Genomic DNA, 13130 nt, shown 5'->3' with positions numbered 1-13130 from the left:
CCTGGCCTCCCATACCAGTTTTGTTGATTCAGATACTAGGGAAAGGGTTGTTAAAGACATTGTCAAGCCACTTAACTGTTGGACCATGAGGAGGGAGTCGTCCTGGCATTCTATATCTTTTGTACAAATTGAACTTTTAGTTAAGACTTTTTAAACACAATAACCAATGTGGATACCACTGAACCAGGATCAGGGAGTCGTTCTCCTGGTGCTCTTTGTTGCTTGTGTATATAGTGGTAGGGCAAGAGTTAGGTAGTTTTGGATAGAGGAGAAGAGTTATTCGTTTGGACAAGCACCCTGACAACGAGCACCAGAGTTTTCCTTAAGTAGTGAATACCCTTTAGAATCTGAGTTGAGCCTTTTTGCTAATTGATTGTTTAATTAAGAAGCGTTCATATCATGCCAACCCTTTGTTCCTCTCCTTCCTCCAGCATGCCACAGTATTCAGGGAATGTGTATCTTTAAAAATACAAGAAATTCAAGCCTTTATATTAAAAAGGGCAGGTTTTCATAGGGATTCAGTTGAGTGACGTGGGGTTAAATGATCACAACTGTGTTCCTTTTAGTGAGGCAGAATTACACGACCTGACTTCCACATAAACTCTGAACTGAGGCAGAGGTTAACTCTTAGGCTATTTTGTGGCACATATTCTGTTAATGATGTAATCCCATAAACATTTCAGCGCTTTGTTTGATTTAAAAACTGAAAATGGATTTGAATTTCACAAAATGCTCCAATTAATCGGTATATGCATTGGAATTATTAATAAATATATATTTCAATAGCTTTCACATATTACCATATACTGAAACATGAAGGATTTCCACAAATTAAGATTTACATGTGATTCCAAATATATAATACTCAATAACGGTACAAGTCCATAGTAGACATAAGGGAAAAATATATTTAATTCCAGTTTGATCTTAAATCTGAAGAGGAGCATTGGGCCAATCAAAACAAGGGGATGGATAATTAAATGTCAGTACCTGAAGAGAACCTATTAGGCCCTGTCCAATCAGAGAATACTGTGTCAGATGATGCTGTGTGCATGGAGTTTATCAGGTATTTAAGGTAAAACGTACAGGAAATGGGGACGCAGGGTCAGTTCTTGGAGAAAATTGCAGAGTAAGGAAGCTTGTCCAACAGGAGAAATGCTCATTGGGGTTGTTCCTGGATGTAGCCACCCCTTACGACAGTCTTTTCCAGAGGGAGCGCAAGGCAGAAACCCTTTTGAAGACAGAGCCAGAATGTCTTGGAGTGATTTGGAAACCCGGGGACAGACCAGGAGCAGAGCTTACTTGGTGGAGCAGCCTGAAGCTGTTGATGATCCTGCCCGTCTTGTGGCTTTTAAAAAGACTAACCAGAGTGAATACAACAATCCCTGAGCATTTTAGATCTGCCCCAAGAATAAGTTAAACCCCAGGTAGCAATTTAAGTCTTTTACAAGCAATGCCACTAATGGGGACTTGTGACTGTTAGGGAAACCTTGTTGGAGTTTGCTTAAAATGGCACTCCCTTCTGATAATATAGGGCATATTATTCTTTGGCAGTAGCCACGTGTTAATGAATCCCTGAGTTTTTAATGCCTGAGAATTATCTCCTTTTTTATTCTCAAGAAAATGTCAGTTTAAATAACAAATGTCCTATTTCTAAATAACATTGTACAGAAAAGAGACATTAAAAACAGCATAGTTTTGTGTCAGACTTTTAGAGTAGAATTGCATTGTTTGTGAGAGGTGTTGAGATTTCTGCTTGAATATTCAAGGATCATGCCCTTTTTAGATGCTTTGCCACCAAATGCACATGCAGAAAATAACTAGTCTTAGAAAGACAAACTGAGGGAAACTATAGAAAGTAGGAGCAAGCATTTCCGGAGAAGATAGCCCACTAATTGTAATTCCATAAGCTGTATATTATTTGAACTCTGGTGGGAGCCTTTATTTAATTAATTTTTATAATGCGTGTCATGACAATCAATTGGTGTTAAATATTCTGTTCCCTCTAAATATTCTAACCAGCATTTTTAATCGCTAGTGTAAAGCCATAAATGTATTATTGTGGGAGATTTCAGTCTTAAACTTGATAGTGTTTTGTATATATAGATGTTGAACCTGGATGAAGATATTTTTTACAGAATCCCGAACCCAGGAGATGAAATATCCATTGATAAGTAAAAACATAAAATATTGTTTGCCTTTTCTAATTGAATTAGGCCTTCGGACAGTAAATGGAAAGTTCACCTCGGGCATTCAAAGACTATATATATTTCAAATTAGCAGAAGTACTTCAGTCATTTACTATTTTTGGTGCAGGCAAAGGATTGCCTTTATATTCACGTTTCTGTATTGGTAAGGTGGCGAAAGTCATCATGATCCACTTTGACTCGTAGTTCTATTTACTGTGGGATCGATTTCAAACCATTGGACTAAGGATAAAGTAAATTGCTACGACTAAAATCTGTTGAAGTGGGACAGCATTAAGGACTCTTATCTCGGATCAGATTTTTAAAAACACACTGTTGGATATTCTAATTTATCTGATTCTGTACTAGAAAATTAAATTGCATATGCTTTGTAGAACATTAATGCCAGAGTTTCGGATGCCCAAGCATTGTGTATCTTCTCATTACAACCACCTACCAAGATGGTATAGTAAGAAATGTAGATATCTGAAGATACTGCTCATAAAAGCATTAAAAGATTGAGCCAGAAATAGTTCTGAGGTGGCACCGTTAAGGAAGAACTATAAATAAAGGAAACGCCCTGTCAAAACAATTATGGAGGCAAGCCGAATGGTTAAAACTAGAGCATGCCGTTCAAACAAGGCTGGATTTGGGAACATAAGCATCACATGATTTAGGGTCTTCTTAAATATTAAATACATCTAATGACATGCTGATCTTCATCTGATTGGGTTACACATTTCACTCTGTATAACCCTCAGTTTCTCCAGATGTGTTCCTCTGCTTGGACTCATCATTGGATGGATTAGATAAGGAAGATAATTTGGGCATTCTTGTCATATGTAATGAATCTCAGCTAGCTCTATCCTTGATGGCTAATGGGGTAAGCTCCTGGACCAGATAGAATTCCAATAGAGCTTTGTTATTTAGGCAATAAGCCCTGAGCCGGCGGGCCGTTACCGTGCAGGTTAATGCCCCTGGTAGGGGCCCATAATTACAGGCCTGAGTGTAGTGAGGGCCTGAACTGAATGCAGTAATGGCCCACCGGCAAGGGGCTTATTACCATTAGTACCCTGGCCCGTTAGACCAGTGAACTAATGGGAGTGATTTCTTTTCGGTTGTTAGACACGTTGCGTTGAAAAGAAATGGCTGCCACAGACTGGGACACATAGTCTGTTTTCCCTTTCTGTGGCAGCCATAGTTAACAAAGAAAATGGCCACCTGGGAAGTGGAGAAGGGACTACAGATAGTCCCTTCTCCCCTTCCATGGTGGCCATTAAAGTAAATGAAAAAAAGTCAACTAAAAAATGCCCGCCATGGAAGGGGAGAAGGGACTACCCTTCTCCCTTTCCATGGTGGTCTGAAAGAAAAAAAAGTGAACACTGGAGGGAGGGACGCGCAATAACATGTGCGGGCTTACTGTCTTTTAAGGCTTGCAAACGCACCAATCAGTGCGTTTGTTACATTAACAATAACCCGCACCGGGTACTAATTGCGTATATAGGTGCTGGTGTTCACTGTCTGTTTTTCAGCAATCTCTCAAGGCAGCCCGTTCTCAGTGACCTGGAGAAGGGCAATTATCTTGCTGTTTTTTAAGAAGGGGCATAGGCTAGTTCCCATTTGCGATCTGCCTCTAGCTTTGATTCTACTGCAAAATGTTTTGGCAGAAAAATCTACAACAGAACATTTCATTGAGCTAAAACAGTTTTTTTTTCTGAAGAACAATATGGGTTTCAAGAAGGTGTGCGAACCATAGTCACTAAACCCTAGTTCTCTACTCGATAAATACGCCATCAGCTATAAGACTCCCCCTTTTCTACTCTTTGGAGACTTGAGTTCAGCTTTTGATGATGTTAACCGACAGAATTAGGGAAACTGCTTAACATCCTGCGAACCCTGCACCCCTTTACTGTTATTTGTTGCATTGGACGAGGCTCACACAAGGGTTCACTATGATGAAGCTGACGATTAAATGACTGCATTTTTGTCACCTTGTGGGGTCTGGCAGAGCTGTGTCTTGGCGACACTGTTATTTAACCATTATGTCGGTCTGAAACGTGTGGATCTCCAGATGTTCTGGATTCTCACCATTGGCTATGCTGGCTGGGGCTGTATAGCAAAACATCTGGTGAGCCAAAGGTTGCAGACCCACTGCTTTATGTTCGTACCTTTCCTAGCATGTTAAGGGAATGACTGATCAGCTGAAAAGTATTGGTAAGAACTTAAGTGTACTCATTTATGGTCTGTACACTTAGAGCATTAGAGGTTTTATTGAATGGTTATGTGGAGTTTATGGGCGTGTGTGATCGTTGTCTGAACTCCGCAAAATCTAACCCAATGTACATTGGTAATTTTAGTAGAAATCCTCCTATATATGCTGCAACAAGCCAGCTAACCTAGGTCAAACTATTTCCATATAGAGAGATCATGTTAACTGATGATCGAGACTGGGGAAACCATACTAATATTGCAGCTATCAAAATGGCGCATTTCAACATTGCTGTAACAGAAAATGGCCAGAAACTTGGTCTCGCAATGACCACAGACACACTATTCTGCAAAATCAATGAGTGGCTGCTATGGTGCAGAAGCCTGGCTGCATGTGAATGTATTCACAATTAAAAAAAAGATAATCTGTTTGCACTGTGTTCGAGTTCCCCATGAGTGCACCAACTTGTTACCCAAAGAATCAGTCTGTGGCTAGCAAACTGATCTAATCCATCTTAAATCTATACAGGTATTGGTAGGGCTTTGAAAAAAGACCTTTTCACTGTACTCTATATATTAGACATGGTTGTTTTCCGATGTTGGTTTCAATAGTCACTGGCTACATTATATTAAAAAGAATGGTCATTTTTTAAATCACCTACAGTTCTTTTTTGACACGGTTTACTGTGGGGGCAATTAAGATATTAAGCTTGGCCTAAAGTTATTTAGAGTGCCAAAGTAAACCAAGGTTGAGAATAAAAAAGAATAAATCCATTTGGCAATACCTAGAAATGGAGCTGATGTATCATTCTAACAGCTAGATTAACTGGTTCAAAATTCCACAAAAGATGAGTATATTCTTCATACCAACCAACGTCTGCCAGTTACACTAATAAAACATTGCAATTGTAAAAGTATCGCCACTAAGTTGTTCACTTGCCGTTGTAGGGTACCTATGTAGAAGATCCAACCCTTTTTCTTTAAATAATGTTATACATTTTTACAAGGGAAATATTCAATCTCTATTCTTGAGACGGGCAATTTGAGAGAAGCAGAAAGATATTTGTGTTCAGCAGATAAATCAACTGCTTGAATTCTATCCTTATATCAAAAAGGCTCTTTTAATAAGGAAACTATGTTCTAAAGTAATCTTTTGGATTTTAGACTTAAATTTATCTTTTCTTGTATTTTACTTTGAATTTCCTGTTATCAAACATTTTTTTGTATCAGTTTTTTGGATTGTGTTTTTTAAGTCTGCAAACACTTATGAATATTGACTACTATTAACAGAAAAGGGCATATACTTGTGAAACTTTCAGTTCATCTCTTTTTTTTTCACCTCAAGTTGTGGGAGGACAGACGAGCTGAAATGGAAACTTCTACGCATGCAGTCACAGAAATTACTTAAAAGACATCAGTAGAATAACACTTATTCAACAAGTTAGTGATCGGCAAGAGAACAGTAAATAAAACATTGAGGCTTTGGATAAAACCTGGATGACAATGGAGAAAGTCTCTTTGAGGCCACACAAAATTGAAAGTGTGCAAAGAAGCCAAGCTGTGTTTGGATACATACATGTTGAATATATGTTTAGACACAACAATTTTTAAAGAGTAAATTAAGTGATCATAATGCGTATCCCAATGGTTTATTAGATGACATTGTGAACTTTAAAATGCAACACAGTCAGGAGACTGCTGCAAAGTTCATACAGGATGTGGATTTGCAATCCTAAATTGATCAGTTGTAAATTAATATATAATCAAACAGAGAAACACATTTATAAGGTGATGAGAGTAAAGTGTCTTCACAAAACCTAGTGAGACGAACAGAAGGGAATACAACATTGAGAGAGATGTCAGAAAAAGTAATGAAGGATCTTGATAATGCAGTGTTGCAAAAGGAACACTCTAAGAAATACTTAGCTAACTGGCAGCCCATAAATTAAGAATAAGTGAATGAAATGCATGCTTGCCAGCTAGAAAAGATTCTTTTCAGGAGGAGTTACAAAGCACACACATTCTGGCCATCAAACTAGAGAATTTGAGTCTAGTATGACCAGTCTGATTGCATCTGGGGTACAACTAGTACAATGTAAACAAATGATAATTGAAATGGATAATCTTAATCCCTGACAAGAAAAAAAGAAAATGGGTTGTTTTCAGAATCAGTGAATGAAGTTGAGACCAATGTTTCATGAAAGACGAGAGACTGTTCTATTACTGAGACTAACTCTCTATTGCCTATATCAACTCAGTGAGACACTAGCAGATCTGTTACACCTGACCATAGTTGAGATGTAGTGGGTGCACCATTTCCCCTTTCCAACACCCCTAGATGTGCAGGAAGACCGGAGTTCTCTGTTGGGTACAGAGGAATATCTGGACCAGGGGTCTGCAGCCTTTGGCTCCCCAGATGTTTTAGACTGACCACCATCACTATGCTGGCTTGGAATAATGGGAGCTGCAGTCCAAAACATCTGGAGAGTCAAAGGTTGCAGACCCCCTGATCCTAGACCTTCAGATGAGAGAAGAGATGGAGGTCCAGGGGGAGGGGGGGGTCCCACTTAGCCAGGAGTGGACAGGAGAGGAAAGGAGTACTCCAAAACACAGAATATGTGCATAAATGTTTCAGGATTATTTGGAGAAGAATTACAAAGTATGATCCAACAGAGGGACCATTTAGCCTATCTGACTAACCTTGGGAAACCAGAAATGCAACCAAAAGGGGGTGATCTAAAACCCCTTTTTACACCAAGGTCTGGTAAAATCCCTGAAACCCTAGGTAGATGGTTATTATCCAGACCCTCAGAAAAGATTAGGGGCACAAAACCTAGTAGTATCTAGAAAAGGGAGGACCCCCTGCACGTACATATAAGAAACCTTCCTACAGTCGTCATGCCAGGGACAGAAATATGTAAGCAGTGGAGGGGTTCAAGTCATGGCTCTGATGAAAGTTAGACCCAGGTAAAGAGACATAGGGCAAGAGAACCACAATCGGATTTTGTGAAAGACCCAATGAGACAGATTTTAAGACCATAAAAAGCATTGACCGCTTATCATAAAAATAAAAAATATTCTGTTTGTGAACATGTAGATTGTACAAACAGATCCTGGTATGATTTGGATTGACAAATGACCGAAAGAACATTGACTACATAAAGTTGACTTTTTCTCCAGAGTTTTGTAGTTTTTTTACTGGACTGGCAGATTAAACTCATTATGAATGGTCCTCTTACAAGGCAGCCATGCTATATATTTGTCAGCTCCTACAAACCCCCAAGACTCCTGCAAGGCAGCCTGCAATTTAATGTGTGCAGATGATCAATCTCCTAGGGAATTTTCTCAAGAACTCAAGCGGGCATTTGTTCAAAAGTGAAAAATATGTAGGGACTCAGTCTGTGATTTTGTTGTCTAAAGTTCATTCGGATGGTTTATCACTCAAGCAACAATTTATGAAGTACAGAACCCTGCATCTCCCAAAAAACTAAGAAAATAACCCAATGTCGACTGTTGTACCAGTCGCCATTAAGGTAGCTCACATAACTGGTACTCCTCTGTTAGACTTGGGGAGAGGTGACCCAAAGACTTACCCTTTGGCTGTTAAAAATACTAAAAGGCAGAGATTACCCTCTGTTCAAAGCCAACTGACTAGCACTCCAACTGGCATGCAATATACTGATCCAATGAAACTGGAGACTTACATTAATCTCCAGCACTAGGTTGTAGACTTATCCTTGGCTACAAATCTATTCCTCAGTCAGAAAGAAATAATCCGAACCCAGGATCAGGTTCCCAGGGAAATCAAAATCCAAATTTTCCTCGTGAGAGTAACCAATAGCCTCTTACGAGAACCAATTACCAAAAAACCTTTCTCTTGGGTTCAAGGATAATGGATCCCAGTACCAAGGTAACTGGAGACCGAGCATTACCTACAATAGTTATCAAAACTACCCTCCCCCCTACAAGATATAATTACCTTCCAATGGAGGAACCGAGATTTGACCAATGATCACCACACAGTGAAGAGAGTGGAGAAAAGATGTTCACAACTGGAGCAACAAGTCAAACAATTGACTGAGAGCCTTGGTCAGATGATCCGATCCCAAATGGCAAATTCTGATTCCATTGCTTACTGAAACATTGTCCAAAATGAGTCAACAAGTCAAGTTTTACAATGATAAGTGGAAAATAGTACAAGTAAAAATGTACAAGAAGAGGAAAAGGGGTTCTTGTTGGAAAGATATGCTAAGCCTTCCATGACGCTTGTATTACATTCCTTGAAAATAGCCATCTAAAGGCCAATAGTGACCCCTCGTCATCTTCATTCCTTGAGCTAAAATCAGATAAAGACATGAAAGTGTACGTCATTGAAGAGAAAAATGGGACAAATGCATTTGAGAAAGAAAACTTTGGCACAGAACCAAGTGTTTTCTCTTTCTAAAATGGATTGACCCCTCCAAAAGAACAAAAAATCAGAATTGGGTGTGACAAAAATGTTTAAAAGAAAAGAATGAGATTAGCAAAAACAACCCTAGACACAAGACTGAAGAAAATAAAACAGCCCTTATCGAGATACCAAAGCAAGAGGGTATTCCTTAATTTCCAGACGATTCTAGAGATTGCACTGAAGAAGAAGCAGTGACCTGAAAAATTGTAATGGGGGAGCTGTCCCTGTCCCATGTCCCATGTGTGATTTTAAAATGTATTTTTATTCCTATAGATTGCTTGACCAACTCACTTTGAACTTGAGGAAGACACCCACCTGTTGGTGGCCCATGGTAAAGTTTCTTAATCTCCAAACATGAGAAAATTACATTAAGAGCTTAAGTCAAATAGATTGCAATGCCAGTGTTCTTTCTAGCAGTAATTGCCAAATATTCCATCAATGAGGTTATTCAAAGATAACTTGCTTATTCAAGTGCAAGGTTCCTGGTAAATTCATGGTAATGTGATTGTGTGTAAGTAAAGTGACAGCAGTGACTCATAGTAAGCTCACAACATAAATAGATTAGTATCCTAGTGCCATGATGGCTCAAACCGTGTACAAATTAATTTCAAAATGCTGCAAATTAATATCAAAATGCCAAATGTCGACTACATGGCCGTGTGTTTGGCCTTGAGGGCTTTGTCAAGGCTATACACAGCTCTAGATTGCAGACATGATTGATTTAACCATCTGGTCAATCAAAATTACAGAAATTGGGTGTCACAGCTGAGAAGTGAGGGAAACAAATAGACAAAACACATGAAAACAAAAAGATAAAATGAAAAGGACAGTTAATATATAATAATGTCAAGTGGCACCAAGGAATAAGGAATGGCTAGTACACGATCAAATGTACAAGATGGTATTAACCTTTGTGTTCGTTGTTCATTTGAAGTTCATATTTCGGATCTGTATAAATATATCCAGGTCAAAGCTGCTGGCAAGTAGCCATATCTGTGTAGGGCAGCGGTGTATCTAATGGGTTCAAAATGGAAAAGGTATATGTGGTGTCTTGGATCTATCCCACGTGGTTAATTCACTACCATATGATAACAACAAAAAAAACTTGTTTGGGCTTTAATGCACTTGAGTCATCTAATTCATACCTCCTAAACACTGTGATTCGTTCTTCAAAAATGTTATTGAATCCTGTATGTGATAAGGTATGGAATTAATGTTGCCATCCATATGATATCTATTACAGCATAGCTAAACAGTATCTATACGCACTATATAGTGGCACAATCCCCATGGAGGCCATGTAAGGCCAAAGCTGGCATTTTGTGTGTAAACTTGTAGCCATTTTGAGATGTTGGTTTTGTAGTTTTGATAGCATCACGCATATATTGCTGGGGACATCATAGGTAAACTCAATTGGACAATTCGCCTAACGTGCGCATCACTTACTGCCGTAATGTATTCATATCCAAAATGTGTGTGCCCATTATCTATAGTGCAGATCTGGACTAAAATGCATGAGTATGTAGATTAAAACAGTGTAGCATAAGTATTGTCCCATTGTCATGGGGCCGTCATTGCAGTGTCTACCCATGTTGCAGACGCGGTTCCGAATAATTTATAATGGCAATCTTCCTCATTCTGTCCCTATGCATAAATATGTTTATAGTGAAGGACAAAATGATATATATCGGATAGCCGCTCCATAATATTCCTTAGTGAGGAATCTTATGGCGCCTTGTTCTGTTGATTGCAATGCTCATTAATTGATGTAGCCATTCAACATATACTTCAGCATAACTGGATGTACTCGAATTGTATGATAGTTTTAAGGGTTATGTTATATTAAAGGTACTTGTATAGCGCACCGTCACCAACAGAATTGGTCCCCAGGCGCTCTGGCGGATCTGTGAACGAGGAGGTGTGATGGGTTAGTAAGGTGAAGAGGGAGTAGGATAGTGAGAGGAGTGGTGTACTGTTGGCAGCTTCAACTCGGTAGAGACCGGGTGCTGAGCTTTGGTGCGAGTATTGGATCAGTGTCAGTCCGTGTTTGCTGTTGGTGTGGCTTATGTGTTGTTGCAGTGTGGTGCCACACTTAGAATTTAAGAGCTTATATTGGTTAGTGGGTTATATAACATTTAACATGCTAACATTTGCAGTTCTGACTAAGTGTGGTGCTTGCTGGTCTACATAATTCCGTCTAGGTGTGGCACTCGCTAACCTTCACAGTAATTATCTAGATCTGGGGCGGCATAATGTTCTCAATTCTGTGTGACAAGTGCTAACATTCACAATCCTATCTAGATATGGCGCAGGCTAATGTTCTCAATTTTAAGTGTGGCACATGCTAACATTCAAGTTCCATCTGGGTGTGGCAAGTGCTAACATTCACAATCCTATCTAGATGCGACGCAGGCCCAAGTTAGCAATTCCGTCTAAGTATGGTGCATGCTAACGTTCATAATCCCCTCTAGATGCGAGACAGACCAAAGCTAAGAATTCTAACTTAGTGTGGCTCATGCCAACATTCACACTTCTATCTGAGTTCTGTCAGATGTGGTGTATGCTAACCTTCCTAATTCCATTTAAGTGAGGCAGATGCTGACATTTACAAACCTATACAGATGCGACGTGGGCTAGCGTCCACAATTCCCTGCAGGTTTGATATTTGGTAACCTTGACTAGTACGTTAGGATGCAGTGCAAGCAACATTTCAAATACTGTCATGGATAAAATCAGGCTGGTGGTCACATCTTTCTAAGTATGCATGGGCTAAATCTAAGGCGGTCTATGTTATGGGAAGGTAAGGTAGAGTGGCGGGGGGTTTCTAGTGTAGAGTACACCCAGCCCATGCCACACTTAGTTTCTATTGGTGTCTGTTAACTGCTGGCTTCACTGGCTTCCCCTGCGGACACCTGCAGACACATCTTGGAGCCGCCAATGTCGGAGCCGCCCTTGGCCTTGGTGCCCTTAGCCGCAGGGGCTGCCTGGCAGGGGGCTGCCCTGGGAGGGTCCATTAAGGCTATGGACTTAGCCAATCACGGGTGAGGTGGTTGCAGCAAAGCACCTGACCAATCACGGTTGGAGGGAGGGTTGGGAGGCAGGTGGAGGGAGGGGAAAGGGAAGAGGGAGCCGTGAAGCAAGAGTTACATGCGGGCCCTGGAGGCAATCCCAACGCTGGCCTGGACAATTTGGGGCACACAGGGTCAAGATATCAAGACTGCTCACCTGGGGACGCCGGATGGAAGTGACTCTCAATCTAGAAGACATACAAAATGATCAGTCAATTTTCACATTGAAATGCAGGTAAAGACCTAAACTACAATTTTACTATAGCAGTTCAAAAAAGAGTTGCTATAAATGTTACCCAAGGCTGTCACATACGTATGCGTATTGTCCATAGCATAAGGACACATTGAACAAAAAACACACTTTTAAAAAACAGTGACCTATTGTGCTGTAGTTGGCCAGTTCTCTGCTGTTTTCTGTGGATGGATGTAACTGGGACATGGGGCCTCATATCGAGGTTGAAGGTAACCATGGCGCTCTTAGCGCCATGGCTGCCTCCAAATCCTTACCGACTCCGCCCTGGTGAATGGAGCTATTACTGCCCCATTCCAAGGTTGGTGGGGGCGGTAATTCCCCATTCACCAGGGCCCTTCCCCATTTCCATTTGAGCCCCCATAGGGCTCAATGGGAATGGGGAAGGCGCTAATAACGGTACCGCAAATTGCAGTACCGTTATTAGCTCCAAAGTCCCTTTGCGGGTCCCGCCCTTAACGCCTGGTAAAACCAGGCATTAAGGGAGGACCCGCAAAGGGAACTCGTAGTAGGGCGGTAAGGGATTACCGGTGCCCTTACTGGTGCCGGTAATCCCTTACCGCCAACCTTGTAATGAAGGTCATAGTCTATTGCGAATGGTAGATGCCTTAGTGTAAACTGCATTTGGTTTGTTCACAATGGATGGCCTAAGACATTGATCCATATTGAATAGATGCCAGTGTTTCCTTTGGATGTTATACAATTTTAATCCTGTTGCTATACTGTGTAATAAATCTTACTTTTTCCTGCAATCAGTTAATCCGTTAGTTTAGTTCGACTCCTATGCTTATTGCCTGCAATCAGTTAATCTCTTGTCTTTTTCCTAGCTTTACAATCAGCTGTTGCTATATTGCCCTGCGTATATCCTCTTCATTGAAATCTATTCTTCATCACCTCAATTTCATTTTCAGATACATGGGTTTCACTGCAATTAGGTATTGTCCTCAATTTCTCCAGCTGTAATATTT

The 13130-nt window shown here is 40.3% G+C and overlaps 1 long non-coding RNA gene across 1 annotated transcript in view; it reads right to left on the bottom strand.

The window, feature by feature from the left end:
- LOC138582762 (uncharacterized) overlaps positions 1-13130 on the bottom strand; it is a 448281-nt gene that overhangs the window by 346423 nt on the left and 88728 nt on the right. Inside the window, exon 3 of the long non-coding RNA XR_011305074.1 lies at positions 12070-12100. This is a non-coding gene — a long non-coding RNA (uncharacterized lncRNA). The remainder of the gene's footprint in view (positions 1-12069; positions 12101-13130) is intronic.

The sequence above is a fragment of the Ambystoma mexicanum genome, chromosome 3q, assembly GCF_040938575.1.
Source record: "Ambystoma mexicanum isolate Mex_15411 chromosome 3q, UKY_AmexF1_1, whole genome shotgun sequence".
In the NCBI taxonomy this organism is placed as follows: domain Eukaryota; kingdom Metazoa; phylum Chordata; class Amphibia; order Caudata; family Ambystomatidae; genus Ambystoma; species Ambystoma mexicanum.
Note: the sequence above shows the minus strand (reverse complement) of the source record. Positions and strands in the feature narration are given on the sequence as shown.